Source organism: Rhinatrema bivittatum, chromosome 2, assembly GCF_901001135.1.
Source record: "Rhinatrema bivittatum chromosome 2, aRhiBiv1.1, whole genome shotgun sequence".
Classification (NCBI taxonomy): Eukaryota; Metazoa; Chordata; class Amphibia; order Gymnophiona; family Rhinatrematidae; genus Rhinatrema; species Rhinatrema bivittatum.
The window spans coordinates 679,360,347-679,376,529 of record NC_042616.1 but is presented as its reverse complement, the minus strand read 5'-3'; positions in this window follow the sequence as shown (position 1 = coordinate 679,376,529).

Here is a 16,183-nt window from a genome sequence, read left to right as displayed (position 1 = left end):
TCTTAATAGCAGTCCAAAGTGTCTCCATAGTAATCTGTGCAGGTCTCTCAGAGAGTTAGATGATGGTAATATACCAAGAGCTGGTGTCACCAAAAAATCATTTGTGATTGCAGCAGCTGCCTGAGAGGCCATCAAAACAGGTTTCCCCATCACAGAAGAAACCTTCGAGTACCCATTGGCTGAGTCGGGATCTCCTGAGAACCAGATGATAGCACAGAGTCCAGTCCAGGTGGTAAGCAGAGATCAGGACTGAGTGAGATGGAATTCCCAGAAGAAGTGGCAAGGGACCCCGTACCAAGCTGTTCTTCTCCAAGGAAACCAAAAATTTTCTCCAGAATGAAAATTCAAAAGGAATCTAGAAAAAATCTCATCCAAAAATGAGCAGGACCTCTCAGACAGGCAGTGTACTGAATGGAGCTCCTCTATACAAAATCCTAGAGTTGGGGTTTGAGCCCAACTCAGAAGGAGAACCAAACACAATTGTTGCCTTTCCAAAGGCTAACTAAAAACTACTGAACTTAACTGATCACCTCACTAAGTACCATGAGATAATCAATCACAGCCCACCAGGTTGGGAGGGCCTGATAAGGAATAGAAGTCTCACTGAACTGTTTTTGTTGTAATAAAGGACCTAGGGCCATCTGGTGGCCAGATGGTCTGCCACATTCTCCCCCCCCCCCAAAAAAAAAAAAAAAAAATTGATTGAGTAGGAAGGACACTTACATTTTTTTTTCTTACACCTCTAGACATTTATAATACTTTTTTTTTCTTACACCTCTAGACATTTATAATAAGAAATCTTGCCACCAGGGTACCTGCTATCCCAGTGGAGCCTATGACCAGCATAGTCTGAAGACTTAATGTCTTACTTTAAACACAGAATATTTAACATTTCAACAATACTGTACCATAAACTGTCCTTCTGTGTTGACAATCTGCTAGGGAGTTAGCAATCTGTTGTTATTTAGGAGATTTGTGGGTGGATCCTTGGACCGGTGGCAGGTGACCACACCTCCGGGGGGGAAGATCCTGAGAGGAACTACCGGTCAGGCTCAGAGTATGGAGACAGACACACACTAGTTCTTTTATTAGACAGTATAATGAACCACCAGAGGTGGCAGTAGTGAGCTGGAAGGACCGGCTGGGCTGTATTCCCTCAGATACTGGAACAGCGATCCCTGGAGGCTGAGCTGTAGAGAAATTGAAATATAGTGAGTAGGCAGAGTATGCAGAGTTCATGTACTGAACCAGATGGTAACACTCACACAATGTCTCATAGAAGCCCAGGAGCTGTAATGTATAGGCCCTCGAGGAGCGAGTACCTGGTTCCAGGAAAAGCTCTGAGAGAGCGATGGTAACTCACTGATGTAGTTGGCAGTGATGACTTCCAGGCAGAAGAGAGTACCGAATAAGTCTGGGAACAAGGGCCCTTGAGGAGCGAGTACCGGTTCCAGACTGTCACCTGAAAAAACAAAGGAGAGAGTGAGGCCCCCGAGGAGCGGGTACCCCTAGTAAGTCCGAGGAGGCAGAGTAGCTTGGAAAGTCGAAACGAGTCCGTAGTCATTCCCTTGCTAACTCGATGTGTTAGTAAATTCTAAGACCTTATATATCCATTGCGGGTGACACCATCTTCAGGGGACGCCCCCGAGGTTTGCGCCATCGCCGGTACTTCAGTAAGGGCCGTGCCGCGTGCACGCCCCTAGGCCTCAGGAAACATGATGGTTTGCAGCATCCAGCCGGTCCGGGGACACCAGAGGACTTCGGCAGAAGAACACCGTGGCAGCCAATCTTCCTGTGGACGAAGAGGGAGGCACCAAAGAGGTAAGGAGGGTAGAGAGAGGGCGTCGGGCACCGATGGACACAACAGTACCCCCTTCAAAGGGCGATTTCCTCTTCGGGTACCTGGCATAGGTTTTGAAGAATGCGCGAGGTAGAACTGACAAAGCATCTCTTCGTCCAGGATATTGGTCTGAGGCTCCCAAGAGATCACTTCAGGGCCGAAACCTTCCCACTTTAGAAGGTATTCAAAAGTCTTGCCTCTTTTACGAACATCCAGAATCTCTGTGATTTTGAGTTCTACTTCGTCTTCTGTATTGCAGATAAATGAGTCTTGAGATATAGAGGATAGTTCACTAGGAGTAGTATCATCTTTGTCTGGAGGTACTGAAGAACATACACTAGCTAATGTATTGTCTTCATCTTGAGATATTGAAGAACATTCCTTAGTTAGTGTATAGTCTTCGTCTTGAGGTATGGAAGAACATTCACTGGTTAGTGTATTGTCTTCATTTTGAGATATTGAAGAGCATTCACTGGTTAGTGTATTGTTTTCTTTTTCCCCAAAACAAGTATCCTTCTGGAGATTCTCTTCAATGTCTTCTGATGTTGCCTTATTCTCAAATGCTGAGAGAGAGTGCACCTGTCCTTTCGGAGATTCAGTTTTTGACTTCTGTTGTATGGCACAGTCATAGGGCTCCTGTGGAGGAAGAATATCAACTACTTCTTTGGAGAATATATCCCCGAAGGGGGTGTACTGGTGCGTTAATAGAAATGGCGCCGGTGGCCCTTTGCCCTTACCATATGACAGGGCAAAGGTAGCGCCGGTGCCATTTTGGTTCCTGACACCCGACGTCACGAGTGCAGGAGATCGCTCCCGGACCCCCGCTGGACCCCCAGGGACTTTTGGCCAGCTTGGGGGGGCCTCCTGACCGCCACAAGACTTGCCAAAAGTCCAGCGGGGGTCCGGGATCGACCTCCTGCACTCGCGCCATATTGCCAAAACGACATAGTGAGGGCAAAGGTAGTGCCGGCGCCATTTTCAATATTGGCAATGATCATTCTCAATCAGAATCAACATTTGACCCTCCGATGAGGGATGTTTAAATCATAATTTCCCTAAGGGCTATAAATATCCAGAAAACTCTGATAATCTTCTATTATTCATGGCCTCTGATCCAGACCAAGTCATCTCCTTGATGAGAGTCCTCACATAGAGAAAAGTCCAGCTTCCCAAAGAGGGACAGCAAAACAGTCTTTAAACATAGACACATAGAAACATAGAAACATAGAAATGACGGCAGAAGAAGACCAAATGGCCCATCCAGTCTGCCCAGCAAGCTTCACACATTTTTTCTCTCATACTTATCTGTTTCTCTTAGCTCTTGGTTCTATTTCCCTTCCACCCCCCACCTTTAATGTAGAGAGCAGTGATGGAGCTGCATCCAAGTGAAATATCTAGCTTGATTCGTTAGGGGTAGTAGCCGCCGCAATAAGCAAGCTACACCCATGCTTATTTGTTTTACCCAGACTATGTTATACAGCCCTTATTGGTTGTTTTTCTTCTCCCCTGCCGTTGAAGCAGGGAGCTATGCTGGATATGCGTGAAGTATCAGTCTTCTCCCATGCTGCTGAAGCAGAGAGCCATGCTGGATGTGCATCGAAAGTGAAGTATCAGGCACATTTGGTTTGGGGTAGTAACCGCCGTAACAAGCCAGCTACTCCCCGCTTTGTGAGTGCGAACCCTCTTTTCTTCTCCCCTGCCGTTGAAGCAGAGAGCTCTGCTGGATGTGTGAAGTATCAGTTTTTCTTCTCCCCTGCCGTTGAATCAGAGAACTATGCTGTATATGCATTGAAAGTGAAGTATCAGGCTTTTTTGATTTGGGGTAGTAACCGCCGTAACAAGCCAGCTACTCCCATCTTTGTGAGTGCAAATCCTTTTTTCCACATTTCCTCTTGTTGTTGAAGCTTAGAGCGATGTTGGAATCACAGTAAGCATGTGTATGTTTATTTAATAAGGGTATTGACTCCAGGCAGTAGCCATCATTCTGGCGAGTCACCCACTCTTCATTGGCAGCATCTTGACTTTATGGATCCACAGTGTTTATCCCACGCCCCTTTGAAGTCCTTCACAGTTCTGGTCTTCACCACATCCTCCGGAAGGGCATTCCAGGCATCCACCACCCTCTCCGTGAAGAAATACTTCCTGACATTGGTTCTGAATCTTCCTCCCTGGAGCTTCAAATCGTGACCCCTGGTTCTGCTGATTTTTTTCCTATGGAAAAGGTTTGTCGTTGTCTTTTGATCATTAACACCTTTCAAGTATCTGAAAGTCTGTATCATATCACCTCTGCTCCTCCTTTCCTCCAGGGTGTACATATTTAGATTCTTCAATCTCTCCTCGTACGTCATCCGATGAAGATCCTCCACCTTCCTGGTCGCCCTTCTCTGTACCGCCTCCATCTTGTCTTTGTCTTTTTGAAGATACGGTCTCCAGAACTGAACACAGTACTCCAGGTGAGGCCTCACCAAGGACCTGTACAAGGGAATAATCACTTCCCTTTTCTTACTCGATATTCCTCTCTCTATGCAGCCCAACATTCTTCTGGCTTTAGCTATCGCCTTGTCGCATTGTTTCGCCGACTTCAGATCATTAGACACCATCACCCCAAGGTCCCTCTCCTGCTCCGTGCACATCAGCCTTTCCCCCCCCATCGAATACAGTTCATTCGGATTTCCACTCCCCATATTCATGACTTTGCACTTCTTGGCATTGAATCTCAGCTGCCATATCTTTGACCACTCTTCCAGTTTCCTTGGATCCCGTCTCATTCTCTGCACTCCTTCTGGCGTGTCCACTCTGTTGCAGATCTTAGTGTCATCCGCAAAAAGACAAACCTTACCTTCTATCCCGTCCGCAATGTCGCTCACAAAGATATTGAACAGGACTGGTCCCAACACCGATCCTTGCGGTACACCACTTAAAACCGCTCTCTCTTCAGAGAAGGTTCCATTTACCATCACACATTGTCTTCTGTCCGTCAACCAATTTGCAATCCAGGTCACCACCTCGGCACTCACTCCCAAGCTTCTCGTTTTATTCACCAGTCTCCTGTGCGGAACCGTATCAAAAGCTTTGCTGAAATCCAAGTATATGATATCGAGCGCTCTTCCTCGATCCAATTCCTTGGTTACCCAGTCAAAAAAGTCAATCATATTTGTCTGACAGGATCTTCCTCTGGTGAATCCATGCTGCCTCTGGTCCATCAATTCTCCCGACTGTAGATAGTTCACTATTCTCTCTTTCAACAGTGACTCCATTACTTTTCCCACCACTGAAGTGAGGCTAATCGGTCTGTAGTTACCAGCCTCCTCTCTGTTCCCACTCTTGTGAAGCGGGACCACCACCGCTCTTCTCCAATCACTCGGCACCACTCCCGTTTCTAGGGATCTATTGAACAGGTCGCACAGCGGTCCCGCCAGCACATCTCTGAGCTCCCTCAGTATCCTTGGATGAATCCCATCAGGCCCCATGGCTTTGTCCACTTTCAGATTCTTTAGCTCTTCCCATACATTATCTACTGTAAATGGATTTTCCTCTGTTCCGCTTCCCTCCAGTTTCTTGTTGTGTAGAGATGGTCCTTCTCCAGGGTCTTCTTTAGTGAACACAGAGCTGAAGTATTCGTTTAATATTTCTGCCATTTCTTTGTCTCTCTCCACATATTGATCATTTTCATCTTTCAATTTCACTATACCACTTTGGACTTTTCTCTTTTCGCTGATGTATCTGAAAAATGTTTTGTCACCATATTTTATCTCCTTGGCAATCCTCTCTTCCGCTTGACTTTTTGCCAACTTGATTAATTTCATAGTCTCCCTCAGTTGAATCAGATATTCTTCTTTGTGCTCCTCCCTTTGGGATCTTTTGTATTTCTTGTATGCAGTTCTTTTAGCTTTAATTTTGTCAGCCACCTCCTTTGAGAACCAGATAGGTTTCATTTTTCTTTTGCTTTTCTTTACATTTCTAACATATAGAGCAGTTGCCTTGGCGATTGCTCCTTTTAGATTGGTCCACTGTTGATCCACATCTCTCTCATTTTCCCATCCATTTAGTTCTTCCTCTAGGTACTTCCCCATTTCCTCAAAGTCTGTGTTTTTGAACTGTAAAACTCTGGTCTTTGTGCTTCTTTTCCATATTCTTTTAGTGATATTAAACCATACCGTTTGATGATCACTGGTGCTGAGGTGGGCGCCCACCTTGACATCAGAGACGATATCTCCATTATTGAGCACTAAGTCGAGAATAGTTCCTTCTCTTGTGGGTTCCAATATCATTTGTTTGAACAAAGATACTTGCATGGCATCCACTATTGCTCTACTGTTTTTAGATTCTTCAGAAGGGATTTTCCAGTCTACATCTGGCATATTAAAGTCACCAACGATCACCACTTCCCCTTTCTTACCTATCTTATGGATGTCTTCAACCAGATCTCTGTCCAGCTCTTCCTTTTGGTTTGGAGGCCTGTAAACCACTCCAATATAAATGGATGCTCCATCATCTGTTTTTAGATCGACCCATAGTGCTTCTTCCTTGCCCCAACTTCCTTGCAGCTCAGATGCTTGGATATTATTTCTGACATAAAGAGCCACACTGTTACAGTTTTGGCTGCAGTGCAACCGCCTCACCACCAGGGGTCCCTCTAGTGCTGGCTTTCCGGACAGGCCCAGTCCATCTTATCTGTCCACTCTGTGCTCTGGGTGTGTCCTTATAACCCTGCCTGCCAGTTGCCTCGGTGCTTCGGCATCGAGCTCACCTGGGCTCCCTGCTCTAGCCTGCCTTGCGTGGCTTTTGGGCCTTTCCTTGCCTTGCGCGGTCTTCGGGCCTATCCTTGCCTTGCCTTGCTTTGCGTGGCCTTCTGGGTGTGTGTGGCCTACGGGCCTTCTGACCTGCCTTGCTCCGCTTATGGTGTGTGGCCTACGGGCCTTCTGGGTGTGTGTGGCCTACGGGCCTTCTGACCTGCCTTGCTCCGCTTATGGTGTGTGGCCTACGGGCCCTCTGTGTGTGTGTGGCCTACGGGCCTTCTGACCTGCCTTGCTCCGCTTATGGTGTGTGGCCTACGGGCCTTCTGTGTGTGTGTGGCCTACGGGCCTTCTGACCTGCCTTGCCCCGCTATTGGTGTGTGGCCTACGGGCCTTCTGTGTGTGTGTGGCCTACGGGCCTTCTGACCTGCCTTGCTCCGCTTATGGTGTGTGGCCTACGGGCCTTCTGTGTGTGTGTGGCCTACGGGCCTTCTGACCTGTCTTGCTCCGCTTATGGTGTGTGGCCTACGGGCCTTCTGTGTGTGTGTGGCCTACGGGCCTTCTGACCTGCCTTGCTCCGCTTATGGTGTGTGGCCTACGGGCCTTCTGTGTGTGTGTGGCCTACGGGCCTTCTGACCTGCCTTGCCCCGCTATTGGTGTGTGGCCTACGGGCCTTCTGTGTGTGTGTGTGTGGCCTACGGGCCTTCTGACCTGCCTTGCCCTGCTTACTGTGCCCTGACCCAGCCTGGACCCAGACACTGCTGACTGCCGCCTGCCCTGACCCAGCCTGTACTTAGACACTGCTACTTGCCGCCTGCCCTGACCCAGCCTGTACTTAGACACTGCTACTTGCTGCCTGCCCTGACCCAGCCTGTACCTAGACACTGCTACTTGCCGCCTGCCCTGACCCAGCCTGAACCCAGACTCTGATACTTGCTGCCTGCCCTGACCCAGCCTGGAACCTGACACTGTTTCTAGCTTCCTGTCTCTCTCCACCTGGAGCCTCCCTGCTGGGTGGTGTTCACGACTCCTTACCGGAGCCCAAGCGTAACACACACCTCCCCCTTTTCTATCCACTCTGTCCTTCCTTAACAAGTTATAGCCTGGTATTGCCATATCCCAATCATGAGATTCTGTGAACCATGTCTCTGTGATAGCAACGATGTCCAGTTCTGCCTCTGTCATTAGGGCCTGCAGATCTGGGATTTTATTTCCCAAACTATGAGCATTTGTAGTCATAGCTTTCCAGGTACTCTCTTTACGGTTATTGCTTTTCCTGTACTCCTTATGAGACTTTAGTTGAGATTTGTTATTCACTTTACTCTTTCCTTTTGCAGTTGTGCCATTGATGACAGAGTTATCTATCTCAATTAGCTTTTTCTTTTGGTTATGGATCTTGAAATTCTGCATGCTTTGTTTTTTTCTCTTTTCTGGTAACACGTCAATGTTTTTCTCTAGAATTTCTTCAGTTAATATAGGGAGGGCTTTATGTTCTTGTTGCATTTGATACTGTGTGTGTCTCCTTGTTACAGGTCTAATTCTACCAGAGCCCACTGTGATCCTGTTTTTTAATGATTTACTTGATGAACTGATTGAGTGGGGGGGGGGGGGGGGGGGGGGTATACTTGTTGGCTTCCCATCTGTCAAGAATGGGTGACTGTGGGACACATGTGTTATCCTACCTGAGTCTACTGTATTTCTTTTTCTTGACTCCTGGTTATTCTTTGGTGTTGGAGAATTATTTTCTGAGTAATGCAATGTGGGTGTAATTCTTGTAATTGAAGCTAATTGAGCTTTAACGTCAGTCAGCTCCGTTTTCAAAGAAGAGAGCTGTGCACAGATCGGGCAAGCTCCAAGTCTCCAGATGCTTTCCCTCAGAATAAAGGCTCTACAACAGTTGCATTGGATAGTTTTCATATTGGTTACGTTTTGGATTGGTATGTCCTTAGCTGTTAACTTACTAATTGATCTTGTTGCTAATGCTAATTTAGTCAGTCTATATTAGTAATCTAAGCCCAGGGGTGGGTGGGTAGGAAACAAACAGTTGAACCTGGGACAAGCTGGGTAGAGTAGGACACTTTCTGGAACTTTATTAGTCCTTTAGCTATTGAATGATCCCTCAGCACTTCTGTGCCAATATTAACCAGATTATTAAAGAACAGGTATACAATAATAGAAATGCAGGTATACTGCATCTTAAAAATAACAGTTTGCAAGCAACAATTACAATTATTGTATAATAACAGACCTAGAGAAAGGTATAAAACACAGCAGTTCTATTGCTCAGAGAGCCCAGATATTAGTGGAACACAAAGCAATTAATTAGAAGAATAGTGAAGAAAACCAGCAGGGTTTTTTTTGTTTTTTTTTCTTTTTTCCCCCAGAAGAGCACCACAGAAAATTAAGAGTCTTTTTTCCCCAGAAGAGCACCACAGAAAATTAAGAGTCTTTTTTTTCCCCCAGAAGAGCACCACAGAAAATTAAGCCTCACTTGAGCCTCACTAGGCCAACTGGATCTGGATCTGTAAGAAAACATACAAATGGCACACAGATCAAATAAACAAAGTCTGTTCTGAGGTAACTAGGAAATTCCATTCTTCACCCCCACCTCATAGGGAAATCTGATTCTCTATCTCCCCCAAGCAAGAAAAGGGGGAGATAGAGAATCATAATGATCGGGACTCGGCTTTTTAATTGTAACTCCATTGTGCAACAAGCAGTTGATGGAGTGAGGCCTCTGCTCCTCACTCTACAGATGGTAAACAACTGCATGCTTATAAATGTTCCTGCCCACATGCATCTCTGCTACCTTGTTATCAAGGTACTTCCTATATGGGGTGCTCCCTCATGCCTTGAGGGTTGGTGGAGTCCTTGATTATTGTTCAATTGGCATACTCTGCCAACCAGGCATCTCTGTTCTCTTCTATGAAGTTCATGACATAAACTGGGACATAGAGATATTAGAGCCCAAACATTCTTTGAACCTTTTAGTCAATGATATGCTGACCATGTGACACATTGTGCAAGTTATTTTTCTCCCCCAGATGGCTAGGAACCACCCAGGACTGATCCCTCACATCAAAGGGTAAAGACTGATCCAGCAGATCTCCACCTGCCATGAAATCCATTGTATCCGAGCACTCAGTGTCTACTGAGAAAGTATTTCTCTCTCCTGAAGAGTAAGATGAGCCACTCAACAGTGCAGACTCTGTCCCTGATGAAACGCTTGAACTGGAGGCCAGTGTGGGTAGGTCCATGGCCATTCAACACATTTCATGGAAGTTCGTAGGTCCATGGACCAATAAATTCACTATTGTGACCACTGTATAGATTTCTATCACTTTGGCCAGCATTATGGCCATACACTATTATGCATTTGCAGAATTCAGGACCAGCTTGAGGCCACAGAACTAGAAGATTTAGTTTCCAGAGTCAACCCTTGTCTTCGTCCCAAGTGTGGAGCTGCAACCGCAGTCAATTGTCTTGGTGAAGTTCTTATAGCTAAGGCTACTCGCTCAGCCTCCGGCAGAGGTTTAATGAGGGTCTCTGGTGCCCGGGGGGGGGGGGGGGGGGATTTTTATTTATTTCTTTATTTATTTGAATTTTATATTCGCAACTTCCTTGCATAAAGCGTTCAGTATTGTCTCTCCTGCGGGGCCCCCCTTTCTCCTCCACCCATTACCCACCAGCACATCACCAAACGGCACCACTGCGTGGGGTCTCTTCACTGGGGAAGGATGGGAACCCCACTAGTGCGTCACCACAGGGCACCACCATGCAGAGCCAGTGCTAATATTTCTGCAGCCCTGTGCAAACAATTACTGGGCTGGCCCCTCATTTTTTTTTTTAACATTTAATTTATATTCTTTTACTAATCAGGGTCAGTGCAAGGATATTAGGCACCCTAATTGAATCTTACATCTTTGCACCCAGCTTTCCTCCTATTATGGCCCTCTCCACACACAATTTAAATTAGGGATTTATAATAAAAGATTTTACATGAAAAAACACACTCAAAGTACAGTTTTTTGAAGTAAAATATCACAACTGGATGTATATTATAATTTACATGCACTGCTGTTATGTCAAACAGAAAACCCCTCCAATGTATCTTCCCCCTTCTTTGTCGTCAGCCCTTCCCTCTCCCCCTGCTCGTCTCTTTCTTTTTTAAACTGTTCCCCTTACCCTCTCTCCCCCTGTGCTCCTCTCCTCCATTTGAACATATTGTTACTCTCCTGCTTTCCCCATAGATCTTGAAACATTGTTATTGTTTAATTTTTACTGCTGTCATTCTTACATATTGATATGCCTGTTTCGTTTTAACTCCCTGTTTCCACTCCCTTGTTTTCTGTAACTTTGTTTTCCTTTTGTTAACTTTGTTCGATGTAAATCGGCATGATGTTCCTACGAATGTCGGTAGAGAAAAAAACCTTAAATAAAACAAATAAATAAATAAATAAAACCCTGCATAAAAGCCAAAAAGACCCTTGGAACACTTATGGTATTAGGACTATTGCATCGCATGTTGAGTGCGGACTTGGATCTCAGAAAGCCATGAGCAAACTAAATTGCAATTACAATATAATAAACCTCCCATTCCAAAACAGCACTAACTGCCAGCACTCAAACTGTTATAACTATGAAAAGTGAACCTACACACATTACACTAGGCAGTAAAACACCAATATACCTCCTATCATATTATACCTGATAGATAAATAAATAAATAAATAAATAAATATCAGGAAAACAGAAGAAACTAAGCTTCTACAGATCCCTACATAGAAATGACACATTAACAGAATACTTAACCTCAATCACACATGCAGAACACAGACAAACCCTCACCAAATACAGAATGCAGTGATCATAAATTAGTAATACAAATGTGCAGACAAAAACTGAACTTTAAACCATAACAGGCCAGACTATGTATGCAGTGAAACAATGGAAAAAAAGAAACATTACAATTCTTCATTAAAACATCAAACAATAAAATCAGGAAATATAAGTCATCAACAGAAATAAAACCATACTAATAAAAATAATATTTCAAAAAACTTGATAAAAAGAATAACATCCAATAATATAAAACTCATATACATTTTCCAAAGACCAATAAAAGATTTCAAAACAGCAGTCACATACACCACCCAATTCTTAAACCTTAAAAAAAGATAAAACCCTTGCTGTTCATACCTGGGATCTTTTGATTTCCAAATATCCTGAGACTGTTGTGGATTAGCAGAGGAGAGAAACTGTTGCTCACAGTATTCTCCTCTCCCTCAAATATACACACATGCTGAATCACAGAACATACTCTCATACACATAGACATGCTCTCACATACACATAGAAACAGATATGCTCTATCTCTCTTTGTCTCTTTCTCTCTCTCACACACACACCACACACACACATACACACACACACACAGACATAAGAACATAAGACATTGCCATACTGGATCAGATGGACGCCAAGGGTCCATCAAGCTCAGCATCCTGTTTCTAACAGTGGCCAAACCAGGCTACAAGAACCTGGCAAGTACCCAAACACCAACTAGATCCCATGCTACTGATGCCAGTAGTAGCAGAGGCTATTCCCTAAGTCAACTTGATTAATATCAGTTATTGGACTTCTCCTCCAAGAATGAATCCAAAACTTTTTAAACCCAGTTATACTAACTGCACTAACCACATCCTCTGGCAACAAATTCCAGAGCTTAATTGTGCGTTGAGTGAAAAAGAATTTTCTCTGATTAGTTTTAAATGTGCTGCTTGCTAACTTCATGGAGTACCCCCTAGTCCATCTATTATCCAAAAGTGTAAATAACCAATTTACATCTACCCATTCTAGACCTCTCATGATTTTAAAGATCTCTGTCATACCCTCTCTCAGCCATCTCTTCTCCAATCTGAACAGCCCTAACCTCTCACACACACAAACAGACATGCTCTCTCACACACACAAACAGACATGCTCTTACATATACAGACAGACATGCTCTCACATACACACAGGAAGACATGCTCTCACACATATACATGCTCTCATAAACATACATACACACAGAGACATGCGCTCTCTCTCTCTCTCTCACACACACAGAAATGCTCTCTCTCTTACACACACACAAACATGCTCTCTCTCTCTCTCTCACACACACACACTCACAGATATGCTCAGTTCTTCCCCCCTCTCCATCAGACACATTCGCTTCCTCCCATTAGAAGCGGCCAGCCTCCTCTTCTTGAGGCCTTGGAGCTGATCTTGTACTGTTTCCTGTGTTTTCAGAAGAGGGGAAACAACATGCTGTTGCTCCTTTTGTGTTCCAACACCAAGCAGGCCCAGGGCCAATGCTTCTTCTTCCTGCTATGGCATGGAGGATGCACTGTTCTTTTCTTTTCTCTAGCCTTGACTGTATGGCCTCTCCTTCTTCTTACCTGTGTAGACCCACAACTTCCTTTTCAAGGTTGTGCGGGCAGGAAGGAAAGACCATACTGTCGCTGCCTCCAGACTGGTGACATTCTAGGTCATGGATGAGCAAACCTTTTGAGCCACAGCCCCTGCTTCCATCCATAGCATTTGCTGGGGCCCCCCCCCCCCCCACCATACATGATGTAAAGTTGGGTTACATCATGTATATATATATATATATATATATATATACAGCAAACCTATCATAATGTAACAGTAGTAACACCAAAGTATCAAACAAGAACCTTACCTGTGAAAAAGCAGCACTGTAAATATTACACTGTGTCCCAGAATACTAGTATATCACCTACTGGGGAAACGAAACAATCCCAGTTGCTATAGATCCCTACACAGACACTACACACTGGCAAAATCTCTCCCCTTGGTCACACTCACAGAGCAGAGACAGACCCTCACCAAATACAGAATAAAGGATCTCAAATTAGAATCAGCAATATGCAGACAAAAATCTGAAATGGAAACCCCCAGAAGCCAGACTTTGTGTTTAACAATGGAACAACAGAACCACCATTCCTCATAAAACAAATAAAATCAAGAAACATAAATCATCAATTATAACTAATAAAAGAATATTTAACAACTACTGAGAAATAGAATAACTTCTATTAATTAAAGGCATATACTTTTTTTAAATTTCCCAAGCACCAATAAAATATTTCAAAACAGCACACATATCAAATAACACCCAATAATTAAAACGAATAAGGATAACCCCCCCTGCTGACCATACCTGGGAACTCTTGATTTCCAGTCACCCTGAGATTGTTGAGGATTAGGGGGCTAGGGGGACACACAAACTTTATCCTTTCTCGCTCACACACACTCGCAAGTTCATTCTCTTTCACATATACGCGTGGTCGGCCTCCAGCCGACCACGCGTCTCCATCCACCGACGCCCGCGACGTAGGAGCTGGGAGCCAGGGCCGCGCAGCCGGCGCCGGGACCTATCGGGGTAAGGCCTGTAACGCTCGCCCTACCACCGACAGCCCACCGCCGGCCACGAGGCCAAAAAAGATTACTTACCTCAGCGCACAAGCTCCGATCCGCGAGCTCCGACCCCCATCCAGGCGCGCACCCGATGACGTCACAGAGACGCGACCGGGAGGGGATTTAAATCCCGGCGCGATCTCCAGGCGCTCTCTTCACGGCCTCCAGCCGACCACGCGTCTCCATCCACCGACGCCCGCGACGTAGGAGCTGGGAGCCAGGGCCGCGCAGCCGGCGCCGGGACCTATCGGGGTAAGGCCTGTAACGCTCGCCCTACCACCGACAGCCCACCGCCGGCCACGAGGCCAAAAAAGATTACTTACCTCAGCGCACAAGCTCCGATCCGCGAGCTCCGACCCCCATCCAGGCGCGCACCCGATGACGTCACAGAGACGCGACCGGGAGGGGATTTAAATCCCGGCGCGATCTCCAGGCGCTCTCTTCACGGCCTCCAGCCGACCACGCGTCTCCATCCACCGACGCCCCGCGACGTAGGAGCTGGGAGCCAGGGCCGCGCAGCCGGCGCCGGGACCTATCGGGGTAAGGCCTGTAACGCTCGCCCTACCACCGACAGCCCACCGCCGGCCACGAGGCCAAAAAAGATTACTTACCTCAGCGCACAAGCTCCGATCCGCGAGCTCCGACCCCCATCCAGGCGCGCACCCGATGACGTCACAGAGACGCGACCGGGAGGGGATTTAAATCCCGGCGCGATATCCAGGCGTCGCGCGCCGAAGGAGCGCGACAAAGGGGCCTGCCCCTTTGTTTCGCCCCTTCGTGTCACCCCTCGCTCTCCCCTCGCTCTCCCCGAGCAGTACCCCACAAGCACCGTACCAGTGCTAACCCAGCGCTCACCCTGCAGCAACCATCCAGCGCTCACCCTGCAGCAACCATCCAGCGCTCACCCTGCAGCAACCACCCAGCGCTCACCCTGCAGCAACCATCCAGCGCTCACCCTGCAGCAACCATCCAGCGCTCACCCTGCAGCAACCACCCAGCGCTCACCCTGCAGCAACCATCCAGCGCTCACCCTGCAGCAACCACCCAGCGCTCACCCTGCAGTAACCATCCAGCGCTCACCCTGCAGCAACCACCCAGCTAACCATCCAAAATGTATCCAGCTCTTCCAATACCAATTTTGCAACACCACCTCCTACCTAAAAGACCATCTGCCAGACAAGCCCTTCACTACAACTTGAAAACACTCACCCCTATTCTGATTGCACCAATCACCCAGCTTTTAGGCCTCACCCTCTTTTCACTTTCACTCTTCAATGCACAATCCCTAACAAAAAAATCTCTAATTTTCAATGATTACCTCACCGACGCCAAGCCAGATATTTGCGCTGTAACCGAAACATGGCTCAAGCCCTCAGATACAGCTTTAATAAACCAACTCCCTACGCTGACCTATGACTTCTTCTCACTCCCAAGACTGAAAAAAAGAGGAGGGGGAATCCTTCTGGCTACCAAAAAAAGCCTTAACTTCTCCCAACACCCATTCAGTTCTAACACAAAACTGGAAGTCGGTCTCTTCACATCACAACATCTTCAAATCCTTCTTGTCTACGCCCCCCCAGGGCTCCTAGAATCCGATGTCTCCCCCATCCTTGAAATCACCACTACGCTCATCAACCTGGATTCTCCAGCAATCATCTTAGGAGATTTCAATCTGCACATAGACAATCCTTCACCTTCTAACAGCTGCATAACCCTCCTCACAGCCCTGTCAGCAATGGGATTCCAACAATTAGTCAACGAACCCACACACAAAGCGGGTCACACTCTGGACTTGATTTTCATCAACAAAGGCATTACTACTACATCCAATTTGAAGAACATAAAGGTCCCATGGTCGGATCACACTCTCATCTCTACCTCTTTCGCTCTGAAAGAAACCAACTCTCCTAATATCCGCTCACCTTCATTCCAATACAGGAGGCGATGCCCCCCAGAAGACCTTCACAACCAGCTGGATTCACAGCTCCCTCTATTAGATCTCACCGACCCGAACACTGCCATTCGTTCCTGGAACAACATAACAGAAAACATAGCTAACAAGCTCTGCCCTTCAACTATAAAAAAATCCCACACCAACGCCTCCAACAGACAGCCTTGG